Raw genomic sequence first — 18,529 nt, 5'->3', positions numbered from 1 at the left:
TATTATAGTAGTTATATTCTTGTACATAGGGGCAGTATTATAGTAGTTATATTCTTGTACATAGGGGCAGTATTATAGTAGTTATATTCTTGTACATAGGGGCAGTATTATAGTAGATATATTCTTGTATATAGGGGCAGTATTATAGTAGTTATATTCTTGTACATAGGGGGCAGTATTATAGTAGATATATTCTTGTATATAGGGGCAGTATTATAGTAGTTATATTCTTGTCTATAGGGAGCAGTATTATAGTAGATATATTCCTGTATATACGGGGCAGTATTATAGTAGATATATTCCTGTATATACGGGGCAGTATTATAGTAGATATATTCTTGTACATAGGAGCAGTATTATAGTAGATATATTCTTGTAAATAGTGGGCAGTATTATAGTAGTTCTATTCTTGTCTATAGGGGCAGTATTATAGTAGTTATACTCTTGCACATAGGGGCAGTATTATAGTAGTTATATTCTTGTACATAGGGGCAGTATTATAGCAGTTATATTCTTGTATATAGGGGCAGTATTATAGTAGTTATATTCTTGTATATAGGAGCAGTATTATAGTAGTTATATTCTTGTACATAGGAGCAGTATTATAGTAGTTATATTCTTGTACATAGGAGCAGTATTATAGTAGTTATATTCTTGTACATAGGGACAGTATTATAGTAGTTATATTCTTGTATATAGGAGCAGTATTATAGTAGTTATATTCTTGTACATAGGAGCAGTATTATAGTAGTTATATTCTTGTACATAGGAGCAGTATTATAGTAGATAAATTCTTGTATATAGGGGCAGTATTATAGTACTTATATTCTTGTACATAGGGGGCAGTATTATAATAGTTATATTCTTGTACATAGGGGCAGTATTATAGTAGTTATATTCTTGTACATAGAGGGCAGTATTATAGTAGTTATATTCTTGTACATAGGGGCAGTATTATAGTAGTTATATCCTTGTACATAGTGGCAGTATTATAGTAGTTATATTCTTGTATATAAGGCAGTATTATAGTAGATATATTCTTGTATATAGGGGCAGTATTATAGTAGTTATATTCTTGTACATAGGGGCAGTATTATAGTAGTTATATTCTTGTACATAGGGGCAGTATTATAGTAGTTATATTCTTGTACATAGGGGCAGTATTATAGTAGATATATTCTTGTATATAGGGGCAGTATTATAGTAGTTATATTCTTGTACATAGGGGGCAGTATTATAGTAGATATATTCTTGTATATAGGGGCAGTATTATAGTAGTTATATTCTTGTCTATAGGGAGCAGTATTATAGTAGATATATTCCTGTATATACGGGGCAGTATTATAGTAGATATATTCCTGTATATACGGGGCAGTATTATAGTAGATATATTCTTGTACATAGGAGCAGTATTATAGTAGATATATTCTTGTAAATAGTGGGCAGTATTATAGTAGTTCTATTCTTGTCTATAGGGGCAGTATTATAGTAGTTATACTCTTGCACATAGGGGCAGTATTATAGTAGTTATATTCTTGTACATAGGGGCAGTATTATAGTAGTTATAGTCTTGTACATAGGAGCAGTATTATAGTAGTTATATTCTTGCATATAGGAGCAGTATTGTAGTAGTTATAGTCTTGTACATAGGGGGCAGTATTATAGTAGTTATATTCTTGTACATAGGGGGCAGTACTATAGTAGTTATATTCTTGTATATAGAGGGCAATATTATAGTAGTTATATTCTTGTACATAAAGGCAGTATTATAGTAGTTATAGTCTTGTACATAGGGGGCAGTATTATAGTAGTTATATTCTTGTACATAGGGAGCAGTATTATAGTAGCTATATTCTTGTATATAGGGGCAGTATTATAGCAGTTATATTCCTGTACATAGAGGGCAGTATTATAGTAGTTATATTCCTGTACATAGAGGGCAGTATTATAGTGGTTATATTCTTGTACATAGACGGCAGTATTATAGTAGTTTTATTCCTGTACATATGAGGCAGTATTATAGTGGTTATATTCTTGTACATAGGGGCAGTATTATAGTAGTTATATTCTTGTACATAGGGGCAGTATTATAGTAGTTATATTCTTGTACATAGGGGCAGTATTATAGTAGATATATTCTTGTATATAGGGGCAGTATTATAGTAGTTATATTCTTGTACATAGGGGGCAGTATTATAGTAGATATATTCTTGTATATAGGGGCAGTATTATAGTAGTTATATTCTTGTCTATAGGGAGCAGTATTATAGTAGATATATTCCTGTATATACGGGGCAGTATTATAGTAGATATATTCCTGTATATACGGGGCAGTATTATAGTAGATATATTCTTGTACATAGGAGCAGTATTATAGTAGATATATTCTTGTAAATAGTGGGCAGTATTATAGTAGTTCTATTCTTGTCTATAGGGGCAGTATTATAGTAGTTATACTCTTGCACATAGGGGCAGTATTATAGTAGTTATATTCTTGTACATAGGGGCAGTATTATAGTAGTTATAGTCTTGTACATAGGAGCAGTATTATAGTAGTTATATTCTTGCATATAGGAGCAGTATTGTAGTAGTTATAGTCTTGTACATAGGGGGCAGTATTATAGTAGTTATATTCTTGTACATAGGGGGCAGTACTATAGTAGTTATATTCTTGTATATAGAGGGCAATATTATAGTAGTTATATTCTTGTACATAAAGGCAGTATTATAGTAGTTATAGTCTTGTACATAGGGGGCAGTATTATAGTAGTTATATTCTTGTACATAGGGAGCAGTATTATAGTAGCTATATTCTTGTATATAGGGGCAGTATTATAGCAGTTATATTCCTGTACATAGAGGGCAGTATTATAGTAGTTATATTCCTGTACATAGAGGGCAGTATTATAGTGGTTATATTCTTGTACATAGACGGCAGTATTATAGTAGTTTTATTCCTGTACATATGAGGCAGTATTATAGTGGTTATATTCTTGTACATAGGGGCAGTATTATAGTAGTTATATTCTTGTACATAGGGGCAGTATTATAGTAGTTATATTCTTGTACATAGGGGCAGTATTATAGTAGTTATATTCTTGTACATAGGGGCAGTATTATAGTAGTTATATTCCTGTACATAGAGGGCAGTATTATAGTAGTTATATTCCTGTACATAGCGGCAGTATTATAGTAGTTATATTCTTGTATATAGGGGGCAGTATTATAGTAGTTATATTCTTGTACATAGGGGCAGTATTATAGTAGTTATATTCCTGTACATAGAGGGCTGTATTATAGTGGTTATATTCCTGTACATAGAGGGCAGTATTATAGTAGTTATATTCCTGTACATAGAGGGCAGTATTATAGTGGTTATATTCTTGTACATAGGGGCAGTATTATAGTAGTTATATTCTTGTACATAGGGGCAGTATTATAGTAGTTATATTCCTGTACATAGAGGGCTGTATTATAGTGGTTATATTCCTGTACATAGTGGGCAGTATTATAGTAGTTATATTCTTGTACATAGGGGCAGTATTATAGTAGTTATATTCCTGTACATAGAGGGCTGTATTATAGTGGTTATATTCCTGTACATAGAGGGCAGTATTATAGTAGTTATATTCCTGTACATAGAGGGCAGTATTATAGTGGTTATATTCTTGTACATAGGGGCAGTATTATAGTAGTTATATTCTTGTACATAGGGGCAGTATTATAGTAGTTATATTCCTGTACATAGCGGCAATATTATAGTAGTTATATTCTTGTATATAGGGGGCAGTATTATAGTAGTTATATTCTTGTACATAGGAGCAGTATTATAGTAGTTATATTCTTGCATATAGGAGCAGTATTGTAGTAGTTATAGTCTTGTACATAGGGGGCAGTATTATAGTAGTTATATTCTTGTACATAGGGGGCAGTACTATAGTAGTTATATTCTTGTATATAGAGGGCAATATTATAGTAGTTATATTCTTGTACATAAAGGCAGTATTATAGTAGTTATAGTCTTGTACATAGGGGGCAGTATTATAGTAGTTATATTCTTGTACATAGGGAGCAGTATTATAGTAGCTATATTCTTGTATATAGGGGCAGTATTATAGCAGTTATATTCCTGTACATAGAGGGCAGTATTATAGTAGTTATATTCCTGTACATAGAGGGCAGTATTATAGTGGTTATATTCTTGTACATAGACGGCAGTATTATAGTAGTTTTATTCCTGTACATATGAGGCAGTATTATAGTGGTTATATTCTTGTACATAGGGGCAGTATTATAGTAGTTATATTCTTGTACATAGGGGCAGTATTATAGTAGTTATATTCTTGTACATAGGGGCAGTATTATAGTAGATATATTCTTGTATATAGGGGCAGTATTATAGTAGTTATATTCTTGTACATAGGGGGCAGTATTATAGTAGATATATTCTTGTATATAGGGGCAGTATTATAGTAGTTATATTCTTGTCTATAGGGAGCAGTATTATAGTAGATATATTCCTGTATATACGGGGCAGTATTATAGTAGATATATTCCTGTATATACGGGGCAGTATTATAGTAGATATATTCTTGTACATAGGAGCAGTATTATAGTAGATATATTCTTGTAAATAGTGGGCAGTATTATAGTAGTTCTATTCTTGTCTATAGGGGCAGTATTATAGTAGTTATACTCTTGCACATAGGGGCAGTATTATAGTAGTTATATTCTTGTACATAGGGGCAGTATTATAGTAGTTATAGTCTTGTACATAGGAGCAGTATTATAGTAGTTATATTCTTGCATATAGGAGCAGTATTGTAGTAGTTATAGTCTTGTACATAGGGGGCAGTATTATAGTAGTTATATTCTTGTACATAGGGGGCAGTACTATAGTAGTTATATTCTTGTATATAGAGGGCAATATTATAGTAGTTATATTCTTGTACATAAAGGCAGTATTATAGTAGTTATAGTCTTGTACATAGGGGGCAGTATTATAGTAGTTATATTCTTGTACATAGGGAGCAGTATTATAGTAGCTATATTCTTGTATATAGGGGCAGTATTATAGCAGTTATATTCCTGTACATAGAGGGCAGTATTATAGTAGTTATATTCCTGTACATAGAGGGCAGTATTATAGTGGTTATATTCTTGTACATAGACGGCAGTATTATAGTAGTTTTATTCCTGTACATATGAGGCAGTATTATAGTGGTTATATTCTTGTACATAGGGGCAGTATTATAGTAGTTATATTCTTGTACATAGGGGCAGTATTATAGTAGTTATATTCTTGTACATAGGGGCAGTATTATAGTAGTTATATTCTTGTACATAGGGGCAGTATTATAGTAGTTATATTCCTGTACATAGAGGGCAGTATTATAGTAGTTATATTCCTGTACATAGCGGCAGTATTATAGTAGTTATATTCTTGTATATAGGGGGCAGTATTATAGTAGTTATATTCTTGTACATAGGGGCAGTATTATAGTAGTTATATTCCTGTACATAGAGGGCTGTATTATAGTGGTTATATTCCTGTACATAGAGGGCAGTATTATAGTAGTTATATTCCTGTACATAGAGGGCAGTATTATAGTGGTTATATTCTTGTACATAGGGGCAGTATTATAGTAGTTATATTCTTGTACATAGGGGCAGTATTATAGTAGTTATATTCCTGTACATAGAGGGCTGTATTATAGTGGTTATATTCCTGTACATAGTGGGCAGTATTATAGTAGTTATATTCTTGTACATAGGGGCAGTATTATAGTAGTTATATTCCTGTACATAGAGGGCTGTATTATAGTGGTTATATTCCTGTACATAGAGGGCAGTATTATAGTAGTTATATTCCTGTACATAGAGGGCAGTATTATAGTGGTTATATTCTTGTACATAGGGGCAGTATTATAGTAGTTATATTCTTGTACATAGGGGCAGTATTATAGTAGTTATATTCCTGTACATAGCGGCAATATTATAGTAGTTATATTCTTGTATATAGGGGGCAGTATTATAGTAGTTATATTCTTGTACATAGGGGCAGTATTATAGTGGTTATATTCCTGTACATAGAGGGCAGTATTATAGTAGTTATATTCTTGTACATATGGGGCAGTATTATAGTAGTTATATTCTTGTACATAGAGGGCAGTATTATAGTAGTTATATTCTTGTACATAGAGGGCAGTATTATAGTAGTTATATTCTTGTATATAGGGGCAGTATTATAGTAGTTATATTCTTGTATATAGGGGGCAGTATTATAGTAGTTATATTCTTGTACATAGGGGCAGTATTATAGTAGATATATTCTTGTACATAGGGGCAGTATTATAGCAGTTATATTCCTGTACATAGGGGGCAGTATTATAGTAGTTATATTCTTGTACATAGAGGGCAGTATTATAGTAGTTATATTCCTGTACATAGAGGGCAGTATTATAGTAGTTATATTTCTGTATATATAGGGCAGTATTATAGCGGTTATATTTATGTATTAGTGGTGTACACTTCCCTTCCTGCAGCACAGACACCCCTCTTTCCTGGCGGTCTTATGTCTTGGCGCAGTCACATACACCGCCTCTGTTAGCAACTTAGGAGGTCTGGGAGGATTAGCTGATGTAACCAGCCATATTAATAAGGGGTGATTATTTTTGCAGAACATGTGCGTCCCCCGAGTGTGTGGTGCGGGCGGTGCATGACCCCGCTTGGGGCTGGTCTCCTGTGGTTGTGGTCTCTTCCTCGCTCTTTTGCGGATTATTGTGGAATGGAGGAGACGGGAGAGAGAATTAGAAATCCTTTGTTTTTCAGTGTTCACAGGAGTGATGAGCGGAGCCTCGGATTAGCCCTTATATCTGTCACCCGCCAGCGCCGCGGCTGCGCATACAACAATCTGATGCTTATTTTTGGCACTAGGATAAGTTTTTGGCTTTTGACCTGCAGATGTCCCCGGGGCCGTGGACGCCGGACCCCAGACCCTCGCTCTTCACCATCCTTCTCCCCATTCTCATCATCTTCCTCCAGCTACAAAACTCTTTGGTTCTTTTACTTTTCGAACCCCCAAAAGTAGACACATTATCACATGTAGCAACTGACTACAGAGCATCGCCGGACCCCTGAATCTGCATCCCCCAATTCTCTCAGTCGATAATGCGCGTTACAACCTCTGGAGGGATTGTTACCTATTGATGCAAGATTCCAAAATGTCCTATCTGCATCTCGGCATTTCTAGGAGGGTAACACGTAAGTGAGGAATAACAGGGATTCTGGACGGTCCTTGTTCAAGGGTCGGGTTCTGCTGCAGGGCGGGGTTCTGCTCCGTGGTCGGGTTCTGCTCCGGGGCTGGGTTCTGCTCCAGGGCTGGTCCCCGCTGCAGGGCTGGTCCCTGATCCAGGGTCGGGTTCTACTCCGGGGCCAGGTTCTGGTCCGGGGCCGGGTTCTGCTCCGTGGCCATGTTCTGCTCCGTGGCCATGTTCTGCTCCGTGGCCGGGTTCTGCTCTGGGGCTGGTCCCTGCTCCAGGGTCGGGTTCTGCTCCAGGGCCGAATTCTGCTCCAGGGTCGGGTTCTGCTCCAGGGTCGGGTTCTGCTCCAGGGTCGGGTTCTGCTCCAGGGCCAGGTTCTGCTCCAGGGCTGGTCCCTGCTCCAGGGCCAGGTTCTGCTCCAGGGTCGGGTTCTGGTCCAGGGCCGAGTTCTCCATCCATCTCTGGTGGCCAGCTCGCTGTGATTTCGTACCTTTGCACTTCTGATGTCACATCCTTTAGCCCTTTCAGGCAGCCTCAGGTCGCAGCACAGTGCCTGAGTATGTAGGTAGTCTGAGGACAGCAGCTATCTGTTTGCTGGACTCTACTACAACTTTTTCTCCTCACCACCTGTACCTCAATGCTGAGCTCTACTACATCTAACCTCAGTGCGTTTCCTGACTAACATGGATATGCCATACCACTGGGCTCTGTTACAAGCATTTGGCTCTACTGTTTCTATGTGCCTGTCTGCATACTCGACTCTGCTGTTCCTATGTGCCTGTCTGCATACTTGGCTCTGCTGTTTCTATGTGCCTGTCTGCATACTTGGCTCTGCTGTTTCTATGTGCCTGTCTGCATACTCGACTCTGCTGTTCCTATGTGCCTGTCTGCATACTCAGCTCTGCTGTTCCTATGTGCCTGTCTGCATACTCGACTCTGCTGTTCCTATGTGCCTGTCTTTATACTCGGCTCTGCTGTTCCTATGTGCCTGTCTGCATACTCAGCTCTGCTGTTCCTATGTGCCTGTCTGCATACTCAGCTCTGCTGTTCCTATGTGCCTGTCTGCATACTCGACTCTGCTGTTCCTATGTGCCTGTCTTTATACTCGGCTCTGCTGTTCCTATGTGCCTGTCTGCATACTCAGCTCTGCTGTTCCTATGTGCCTGTCTGCATACTCAGCTCTGCTGTTCCTATGTGCCTGTCTTTATACTGGGCTCTGCTGTTCCTATGTGCCTGTCTGCATACTCAGCTCTGCTGTTCCTATGTGCCTGTCTAGGGTATACTGTTTTAAAATGTATTTAATAAAGTGTAATTTTTAAGGGTTTTTTTCTTAGGTGTTATATTTCTATACCTCTTTTTGATTATTTTTGATTTTGGTTTTGTCTATATGATTTTTTCCCCCTCATTATTGCAGGACGCTGAGTTTCGCCGTCAGTCGCCGCAGCTGCTTCTGGTTCCATCACCCGATATTCCTCGTCTCCACTTTACATGGATTTGGCTGAGAAATAGAGAAATTCCCTGAATGCTGAGAGCAGCGACGGCGGGATCCTGTGTAATCAATCGGCTCCTCCAGCGGAAAATATGGAAATCAGGAGGAATCTGAGCTGCTGTCGCGATGTTTACACCGAGTCCGGCCGGCGGAATATTCTAGACTTCCAGTGCAGTGTATACAGCTGCGGGGCTCGGCCAGTGGAATATTCTAGGCTTCCAGTGCAGTGTATACAGCGCAGGGCTTGGCCGGGGGAATATTCTAGACTTCCCCCAATTCTCTCAGTCGATAATGCGCGTTACAACCTCTGGAGGGATTGTTACCTATTGATGCAAGATTCCAAAATGTCCTATCTGCATCTCGGCATTTCTAGGAGGGTAACACGTAAGTGAGGAATAACAGGGATTCTGGACGGTCCTTGTTCAAGGGTCGGGTTCTGCTGCAGGGCGGGGTTCTGCTCCGTGGTCGGGTTCTGCTCCGGGGCTGGGTTCTGCTCCAGGGCTGGTCCCCGCTGCAGGGCTGGTCCCTGATCCAGGGTCGGGTTCTACTCCGGGGCCAGGTTCTGGTCCGGGGCCGGGTTCTGCTCCGTGGCCATGTTCTGCTCCGTGGCCATGTTCTGCTCCGTGGCCGGGTTCTGCTCTGGGGCTGGTCCCTGCTCCAGGGTCGGGTTCTGCTCCAGGGCCGAATTCTGCTCCAGGGTCGGGTTCTGCTCCAGGGTCGGGTTCTGCTCCAGGGTCGGGTTCTGCTCCAGGGCCAGGTTCTGCTCCAGGGCTGGTCCCTGCTCCAGGGCCAGGTTCTGCTCCAGGGTCGGGTTCTGGTCCAGGGCCGAGTTCTCCATCCATCTCTGGTGGCCAGCTCGCTGTGATTTCGTACCTTTGCACTTCTGATGTCACATCCTTTAGCCCTTTCAGGCAGCCTCAGGTCGCAGCACAGTGCCTGAGTATGTAGGTAGTCTGAGGACAGCAGCTATCTGTTTGCTGGACTCTACTACAACTTTTTCTCCTCACCACCTGTACCTCAATGCTGAGCTCTACTACATCTAACCACAGTGCGTTTCCTGACTAACATGGATATGCCATACCACTGGGCTCTGTTACAAGCATTTGGCTCTACTGTTTCTATGTGCCTGTCTGCATACTCGACTCTGCTGTTCCTATGTGCCTGTCTGCATACTTGGCTCTGCTGTTTCTATGTGCCTGTCTGCATACTTGGCTCTGCTGTTTCTATGTGCCTGTCTGCATACTCGACTCTGCTGTTCCTATGTGCCTGTCTGCATACTCAGCTCTGCTGTTCCTATGTGCCTGTCTGCATACTCGACTCTGCTGTTCCTATGTGCCTGTCTTTATACTCGGCTCTGCTGTTCCTATGTGCCTGTCTGCATACTCAGCTCTGCTGTTCCTATGTGCCTGTCTGCATACTCAGCTCTGCTGTTCCTATGTGCCTGTCTGCATACTCGACTCTGCTGTTCCTATGTGCCTGTCTTTATACTCGGCTCTGCTGTTCCTATGTGCCTGTCTGCATACTCAGCTCTGCTGTTCCTATGTGCCTGTCTGCATACTCAGCTCTGCTGTTCCTATGTGCCTGTCTTTATACTGGGCTCTGCTGTTCCTATGTGCCTGTCTGCATACTCAGCTCTGCTGTTCCTATGTGCCTGTCTGCATACTCGACTCTGCTGTTTCTATGTGCCTGTCTGCATACTCAGCTCTGCTGTTCCTATGTGCCTGTCTGCATACTGGGCTCTGCTGTTCCTATGTGCCTGTCTGCATACTCAGCTCTGCTGTTCCTATGTGCCTGTCTAGGGTATACTGTTTTAAAATGTATTTAATAAAGTGTAATTTTTAAGGGTTTTTTTCTTAGGTGTTATATTTCTATACCTCTTTTTGATTATTTTTGATTTTGGTTTTGTCTATATGATTTTTTCCCCCTCATTATTGCAGGACGCTGAGTTTCGCCGTCAGTCGCCGCAGCTGCTTCTGGTTCCATCACCCGATATTCCTCGTCTCCACTTTACATGGATTTGGCTGAGAAATAGAGAAATTCCCTGAATGCTGAGAGCAGCGACGGCGGGATCCTGTGTAATCAATCGGCTCCTCCAGCGGAAAATATGGAAATCAGGAGGAATCTGAGCTGCTGTCGCGATGTTTACACCGAGTCCGGCCGGCGGAATATTCTAGACTTCCAGTGCAGTGTATACAGCTGCGGGGCTCGGCCAGTGGAATATTCTAGGCTTCCAGTGCAGTGTATACAGCGCAGGGCTTGGCCGGGGGAATATTCTAGACTTCCAGTGCAGTGTATACAGCCCTGGGGCTCTGCCTGGGAATATTCTAGACTTCCAGTGCAGTGTATACAGTGCGGGGCTCGGCTGGGGGAATATTCTAGATTTCCAGTGCAGTGTATACAGTGCGGGGCTCCACCGGGGGAATATTCTAGACTTCCAGTGCAGTGTATACAGTGCGGGGCTCGGCCGGGGGAATATTCTAGACTTCCAGTGCAGTGTATACAGCCCTGGGGCTCCACCGGGGGAATATTCTAGACTTCCAGTGCAGTGTATACAGTGTGGGGCTCGGCCGGGGGAATATTCTAGACTTCCAGTGCAGTGTATACAGCGCGGGGTTCGGCCGGCGGAATATTCTAGACTTCCAGTGCAGTGTATACAGCGCTGGGCTTGGCCGGGGGAATATTCTAGACTTGCAGTGCAGTGTATACAGTGCGGGGCTCGGCCGGGGGAATATTCTAGACTTGCAGTGCAGTGTATACAGTGCGGGGCTCGGCCGGGGGAATATTCTAGATTTCCAGTGCAGTGTATACAGCCCTGGGGCTCCACCGGGGGAATATTCCCTTTATCTATTTCTTTCCCTTTATCCATTTCTTTCCTTCATTTCTTTCCCTTTATCCTGTCTTTTTCTTCTTTTCTTTTTCCCTTTATCCTTCATCTTCCTCCCGTTTCTTGTTCTTTCTTCTCTTCTTCTTCCCCCTATTTTCCGCTCTTTTCGCTCTTCCGTCCCTCCTCCTTCCTATTTTCCGCTCTTCTGTCTCTCCTCCTTTTCCTTCCTCTTTTCTTCCCCCTATTTTCTGCTCTTTCCGCTCTTCCGTCCTCCTCCACTTCCTTCCACTTTCTTCCCCCTATTTTCCGCTCTTTCCTCCTTCTCTTCCTTCTCTCCTTCTTCCCCTATTTTCCGCTCTTCCGTCCTCCTGTTCCTTCCTCTTTTCTTCCCCCTATTTTCCGCTCTTCCGTCCCTCCTCCTCTTCCTTCCTCTTTTCTTCCCGCTATTTTCCCCTATTTTCCGCTCTTCCGTCCTCCTGTTCCTTCCCCTTATTTTCTGCTCTTCCGTCCCTCCTCCTCCTCCTTCCTATTTTGCGCTCCTCCGTCCTCCTGTTCCTTCCTCTTTTCTTCCCCCTATTTTCCGCTCTTCCGTCCTCCTACTCTTCCTTCCTCTTTTCTTCCCCCTATTTTCCGCTCTTCCGTTCTCCACTTCCTTCCTCTTTTCTTCCCCCTATTTTCCGCTCTTCCGTCCTCCACTTCCTTCCTCTTTTCTTCCCCCTATTTTCCGCCCTTCCGTCCTCCACTTCCTTCCTCTTTTCTTCCCCCTATTTTCCGCTCTTCCGTCCTCCACTTCCTTCCTCTTTTCTTCCCCCTATTTTCCGCTCTTCCGTCCTCCACTCCCTTCCTCTTTTCTTCCCCCTATTTTCCGCTCTTTCCACTTTTCCGTCCCTCCTCCTTCTTCCTATTTTCCGCTCTTCCCTCCTCCTCCACTTCCTTCCTCTTTTCTTCCCCCTATTTTCCGCTCTTTCCTCCTTCTCTTCCTTCTCCCCCTATTTTCCGCTCTTCCGTCCTCCTGTTCCTTCCTCTTTTCTTCCCCCTATTTTCCGCTCTTCCGTCCCTCCTCCTCTTCCTTCCTCTTTTCTTCCTGCTATTTTCCCCTATTTTCCGCTCTTCCGTCCTCCTGTTCCTTCCCCTTATTTTCTGCTCTTCCGTCCCTCCTCCTCCTCCTTCCTATTTTGCGCTCCTCCGTCCTCCTGTTCCTTCCTCTTTTCTTCCCCCTATTTTCCGCTCTTCCGTCCCTCCTACTCTTCCTTCCTCTTTTCTTCCCCCTATTTTCCGCTCTTCCGTCCTCCACTTCCTTCCTCTTTTCTTCCCCCTATTTTCCGCCCTTCCGTCCTCCACTTCCTTCCTCTTTTCTTCCCCCTATTTTCCGCTCTTCCGTCCTCCACTTCCTTCCTCTTTTCTTCACCCTATTTTCCGCTCTTCCGTCCTCCACTTCCTTCCTCTTTTCTTCCCCCTATTTTCCCGCTCTTCCGTCCTCCACTTCCTTCCTCTTTTCTTCCCCCTATTTTCCGCTCTTCCGTCCTCCACTTCCTTCCTCTTTTCTTCCCCCTATTTTCCGCTCTTCCGTCCTCCTGTTCCTTCCTCTTTTCTTCCCCCTATTTTCCGCTCTTCCGTCCTCCACTTCCTTCCTCTTTTCTTCCCCCTATTTTCCGCTCTTCCGTTCTCCTGTTCCTTCCTCTTTTCTTCCCCCTATTTTCCGCTCTTCCGTCCTCCTGTTCCTTCCCCCTATTTTCCGCTCTTCCGTCCTCCTGTTCCTTCCTCTTTTCTTCTCCCTATTTTCCGCTCTTCCGTCCCTCCTCCTTTTCCTTCCTCTTTTCTTCCCCCTATTTTCTGCTCTTTCCGCTCTTCCGTCCTCCTCCACTTCCTTCCTCTTTTCTTCCCCCTATTTTCCGCTCTTCCGTCCCTCCTCCTCTTCCTTCCTCTTCCTTCCTCTTTTCTTCCCCCTATTTTCCACTCTTCCGTCCTCCTCTTCTTTCCTCTTTTCTTCCCCCTATTTTCTGCACTTCCCTCCTCCTCTTCCTTCCTCTTTTCTTCCCCCTATTTTCCGCTCTTCCCTCCTCCTCTTCCTTCCTCTTTTCTTTCCCCTATTTTCCACTCTTCCGTCCCTCCTCCTCCTTCCTATTTTCCGCTCTTCCGTCCCTCCTCCTCCTCCCTATTTTCCGCTCTTCCGTCCTCCACTTCCTTCCTCTTTTCTTCCTATCCGGATGTAACGTCTTCACCCCTCGTCCTGACGACTTCTGTTCCTTATGATAATCTGATAATCTTGATATAAGATTTCGGGGTTCAGCTGAGGATATCGGTGTCTATGAAGAAGACGAATCCTCGTGCATCTGAAGCTGAAGTCCGCGCCCGATGCCTGGAAACGCCGGCGCTGGCGGTTTCATTAGTTCACTTTCTCCACCGTGAGCGATAATTGAAACACTCAGAGGTAGAAAAGTAATTATAAGATTAAAAGAAATTAGAGAAGTTGTGTAATGAATAGAAAAGTTGTGACAAGTACGAGCCAGGAGCCAACAGAGAACCCGAGAGCGAGCGGCCGAGCGAGAAGGGTGCAGATATTAGTCCAGTGACATATTGTAAGGAGACAAAGCGGAGAGACCTCCGACCCTTGGACGTTTCTCATCACAATCTCCCGTCTGGTCACCTGTAGTGATAGGCGGACGGTAAAAGTCCGGATCCTGAGATCACCTGAGCGACAGCTCTCTCATTCTCTGCCTGAAGCTCACAGCGGGCGGCCATATTCCATGATCGTGCACTGTCAGTTCAGATGTTACAGAGCTGGAATCGCAGGGGGACCTCGTGTGGATTACATCGGACCTGCAGGGTGTTGGAGTTAATAAAGTGGTGAAAGGGTGTAATTTTTGTATTTTACTCCAAATAAAGGATTTTTCGGTGTTTGCATTTATTTCTTTTCACTGACAGATTAGTGATGGGGGGGGGGGTCTCAGATGCCTGTCATCACTAATCTAGGGCTTAGCAGCAGCTGTGGTCTGTTTTTAACCTCTTATTAGCCCGATTGCCACCGCACCAGGGTAATCGGGAAGAGTTGGGTAAAACGCCCAGGGTGATTTCAGCAGAGATAAGGAGCAGTGCGATTACAGCTCTGGGTGATTTCAGCTGAGATAAGGAGCAGTGCGATTAAAGCTCTGGGTGATTTCAGCTGAGATAAGGAGCAGTGTGATTACAGCTCTGGGTGAATTCAGCAGAAATGAAGAGCAGTATGATTACAGCTCTGGGTGATTTCAGCTTTACAAGAGTGTGTATTTTCTAGCAGTTGGCAGCAGTCTGGATGATGATGAGGGTGTCAGTTGAGGCTGATGACATCGGTGGGCAGTAGTGCAGGGTCCACGGTCCTGACAGTGAGACTTGTGCACATTGCGTTCTGTGTTTTCTCAGATTCGCGGTGATGTGAAATCTCTTCAGGACATCTGTTCCCAGAATGATATACAGGGCGGTGTGCGGCGGCGGCGGTGCGGAGGCCATCACTCATCGCCAATGATGGGAGCTTTCCTAGAATCGTCCTCATAATGTCCTGGAAGAGACAGACATGGAGGAGATGTGAGAGATGCTCGGAGACAGCGGCGTCCTCAGAGTCATCACTGCCGCTAAAATCAGAGACATCAGAAGGGAGCAACTCGTAATGCCTCGGAGAACGTGCCCGGCACACAATGGGTCACAGCCGATATCAAATGGAGCAGGAACGGCCGAAGCCCCCGGGGTGCAGGAGGTAGCTGAAGCCCCCCACTCCTACCATGCACATATAATGTATAGTACAGCTGATGCTTTATTGCTGTGTTGCTGGTGTGTACGACTGAGGATGTAGCAGAGCCGGAGCAGCGCAACCATCAGCGCCATCTAGTGACCGACAGTTTTGAGTGTTTTACTACATTTTGCATATGTCATATATGAGTAATGCATAACCGTATAATGTAGAGCATGGGATTGTTAGCAGATACTAATAAAGTAAGGGCAGGGTTAGTATATACCGTATATAGATACCTCCTGGTGGGCGAGGAACTGAGAGCCGGGATGAGAGGAGTGACAGAAAGCAGAGGGCTGGATAGTCAGACAGGCCAGGAAGAGAGGGAGCTCTGCAGAGAGACTCCTGGTGGGCGAGGAACTGAGAGCCGCGATGAGAGGAGACAGAGAGCAGAGGGCTGGATATTCAGACAGGCCAGGAAGAGAGGGAGCTCTGCAGAGAGGCTCCTGGTGGGCGAGGAACTGAGAGCCGCGATGAGAGGAGAGACAGAGAGCAGAGGGCTGGATAGTCAGACAGGCCAGGAAGAGAGGGAGCTCTGCAGAGAGGCTCCTGGTGGGCGAGGAACTGAGAGCCGCGATGGGAGGAGAGAGAGCAGAGGGCTGGATAGTCAGACAGGCCAGGAAGAGAGGGAGCTCTGCAGAGAGGCTCCTGGTGGGCGAGGAACTGAGAGCCGGGATGGGAGGAGACAGAGAGCAGAGGGCTGGATATTCAGACAGGCCAGGAAGAGAGGGAGCTCTGCAGAGAGGCTCCTGGTGGGCGAGGAACTGAGAGCCGGGATGAGAGGAGTGACAGAAAGCAGAGGGCTGGATAGTCAGACAGGCCAGGAAGAGAGGGAGCTCTGCAGAGAGGCTCCTGGTGGGCGAGGAACTGAGAGCCGCGATGAGAGGAGACAGAGAGCAGAGGGCTGGATATTCAGACAGGCCAGGAAGAGAGGGAGCTCTGCAGAGAGGCTCCTGGTGGGCGAGGAACTGAGAGCCGCGATGAGAGGAGAGACAGAGAGCAGAGGGCTGGATAGTCAGACAGGCCAGGAAGAGAGGGAGCTCTGCAGAGAGGCTCCTGGTGGGCGAGGAACTGAGAGCCGGGATGGGAGGAGACAGAGAGCAGAGGGCTGGATATTCAGACAGGCCAGGAAGAGAGGGAGCTCTGCAGAGAGGCTCCTGGTGGGCGAGGAACTGAGAGCCGCGATGAGAGGAGAGACAGAGAGCAGAGGGCTGGATAGTCAGACAGGCCAGGAAGAGAGGGAGCTCTGCAGAGAGGCTCCTGGTGGGCGAGGAACTGAGAGCCGCGATGAGAGGAGAGACAGAGAGCAGAGGGCTGGATATTCAGACAGGCCAGGAAGAGAGGGAGCTCTGCAGAGAGGCTCCTGGTGGGCGAGGAACTGAGAGCCGGGATGAGAGGAGAGAGAGAGCAGAGGGCTGGATATTCAGACAGGCCAGGAAGAGAGGGAGCTCTGCAGAGAGGCTCCTGGTGGCCAAGGAACTGAGAGCCGGGATTAGAGGAGAGACAGAGAGCAGAGGGCTGGATAGTCAGACAGGCCAGGAAGAGAGGGAGCTCTGCAGAGAGGCTCCTGGTGGGCGAGGAACTGAGAGCCGGGATGGGAGGAGACAGAGAGCAGAGGGCTGGATAGTCAGACAGGCCAGGAAGAGAGGGAGCTCTGCAGAGAGGCTCCTGGTGGGCGAGGAACTGAGAGCCGGGATGAGAGGAGAGAGAGAGCAGAGGGCTGGATAGTCAGACAGGCCAGGAAGAGAGCGAGCTCTGCAGAGAGGCTCCAGGTGGGCGAGGAACTGAGAGCCGGGATTAGAGGAGAGACAGAGAGCAGAGGGCTGGATAGTCAGACAGGCCAGGAAGAGAGCGAGCTCTGCAGAGGCGCTCCTGGTGGGCGAGGAACTGAGAGCCGGGATGAGAGGAGAGAGAGAGCAGAGGGCTGGATAGTCAGAAAGGCCAGGAAGAGAGCGAGCTCTGCAGAGAGGCTCCTGGTGGGCGAGGAACTGAGAGCCGGGATGGGAGGAGACAGAGAGCAGAGGGCTGGATAGTCAGACAGGCCAGGAAGAGAGGGAGCTCTGCAGAGAGGCTCCAGGTGGGCGAGGAACTGAGAGCCGGGATTAGAGGAGAGACAGAGAGCAGAGGGCTGGATAGTCAGACAGGCCAGGAAGAGAGCGAGCTCTGCAGAGAGGCTCCTGGTGGGCGAGGAACTGAGAGCCGGGATGGGAGGAGAGAGAGCAGAGGGCTGGATAGTCAGACAGGCCAGGAAGAGAGGGAGCTCTGCAGAGAGGCTCCAGGTGGGCGAGGAACTGAGAGCCGGGATTAGAGGAGAGACAGAGAGCAGAGGGCTGGATAGTCAGACAGGCCAGGAAGAGAGCGAGCTCTGCAGAGAGGCTCCTGGTGGGCGAGGAACTGAGAGCCGGGATGGGAGGAGAGAGAGCAGAGGGCTGGATAGTCAGACAGGCCAGGAAGAGAGGGAGCTCTGCAGAGAGGCTCCTGGTGGGAGGACGAGCCCTGTACTAGGGTCCAACAGGGAACCGGGAGGTCGCCTCCATTGTGTCCGGAGCCGACAGCTCCCCTCGTGCTGAGCAACACTGATACCACCCAAGGCGGTGATAGGACACGGGAAGCCGTGGAGCCAAGAAGTGGGGAAAAGTAGAAGTTCAGAGTCGACTGCTGGAAGGTTCATACACACCAGAGGGCCAAACAGGAAAAGTACCCAACAGAACAGCGGCAGCAGAACTATACGGCCATGTCTGTGCAGAAGATGGCAAGTCACAGTGTTTGTCGTGTTGCAAAGAATCTCTCAGTGTGATGTGTTGTCCTGCTACGTCTCTGATGGTGACCGGCAGTGGCGTGCGGGACGTACCCGAGGACTCATGTAAGTGGCGCACCCCCTGGCTGGGGTGGAACACATGCACATGTTCAGACTTGTAGAGTAAAGTAGAGCGGAGCTGTGCCAGCCATCCCTTGACTTTCTCTTACAGGGGTCTGAACCCACAGGACAATACCCCGAGGCCAGACTATGCCCCGAGGCCCGACTATGCCCCGAGGCCAGACTATGCCCCGAGGCCAGACTATGCCCCGAGGCCAGACTATGCCCCGTGGTCAGACTATATGCAGGGTCTCATCCCATGGATCCGGTCTAACAGGCCAAAGTATACCTGGAGTCCAGACTATACCCGGTTCTGATCCCATGGAGCCAGGTG

Source organism: Anomaloglossus baeobatrachus, chromosome 12, assembly GCF_048569485.1.
Source record: "Anomaloglossus baeobatrachus isolate aAnoBae1 chromosome 12, aAnoBae1.hap1, whole genome shotgun sequence".
NCBI classification, from domain to species: domain Eukaryota; kingdom Metazoa; phylum Chordata; class Amphibia; order Anura; family Aromobatidae; genus Anomaloglossus; species Anomaloglossus baeobatrachus.
Note: the sequence above shows the minus strand (reverse complement) of the source record.